Below are 1,094 nucleotides of genomic sequence, written 5' to 3'. Positions count from 1 at the left end.
GAATGCTCTTAATTAGTTCCGCCGCACAAGCATTTGTATATTCCTGTTGCTCAGATGTTGGATTCTTCCATCTATGCCCGTGCGCATGTTATTTACCTGTGTTTACTTTTATTGTGGTCATTTATAAAGCTGTTGGTTGGTTTAACTAATTATCATTATTCATAATAATATATTGGAACAAAAGTCATAGCTGAAAAAGTGTTTCATTATTCAGTTTTTATTGATGTTAGACAATGATTCGATGCATGTAAAATTAATAAGGTGACAAAACACTCCGGTGGCCCCCCCACCTAGAAAATGAATCCGGCGCCACTGCAACATACACTGAAATCCTAACACTACCCAGTGTAATAAATCATTTGGAACATACTTATTAAGTTACAAGGTTAGTTGGCATAATACACTGCTGCACTGCAATAGTAAATTCATGAATTGATTTTTTAAAATAAACTGTATGATGAGAACTGGCGTTTTAGCATGCATTGTTTTTTTCCAGAACGTAATAGTACAACTGCAGTACTCAGAAAACACAGCAGATGGCAGTATCACAACCTCTTTATTAACAACCACTGAACAAATTATTACTTCATAGTTCAACACTCCCACTTAATTTTTCAATGGTGTTAAGACACAAGATAATACTGAACTAATAAATTTAACTCAACTTGCAAGACTAACTTATTATACACTTCTGTTTATAGTGTACCCTTTTGTCTCGCTATATTCAACAACAAAAAATATTGTCAACTTTTTAACAAAACTACATTCTATCACAAATTTACACTGGAAAAAGTCCTGTCTTTCTTCTAAGATACTCAAACTTCTGTCTTGCAAAAGGTTTTGTCAAGATATCTGCCTTCATGTCATCTGTTGGACAGTTCTCCAACTTGACTTCACCATTCTGCACATACTCATGAATGTAATGATAGTGAATGTCTATGTGCTGGGTTCTTGAATGGTCCACCAGATTCTTTGCTATTGCAATGGCTCCTTGATTGTCCTCCAGAATCACTGTAGGTTTTGTGACCATATGAAGATCACTCAGTAATCTTCTCCGCCTGGTACCCTCTTGAGCTGCTTGACTGAGAGCAACA

This window comes from Kryptolebias marmoratus, linkage group LG6 (genome assembly GCF_001649575.2).
Source record: "Kryptolebias marmoratus isolate JLee-2015 linkage group LG6, ASM164957v2, whole genome shotgun sequence".
Taxonomy (NCBI): domain Eukaryota; kingdom Metazoa; phylum Chordata; class Actinopteri; order Cyprinodontiformes; family Rivulidae; genus Kryptolebias; species Kryptolebias marmoratus.
The sequence above is the reverse complement of the archived record's forward strand: the minus strand, read 5'-3'. Positions refer to the sequence as shown.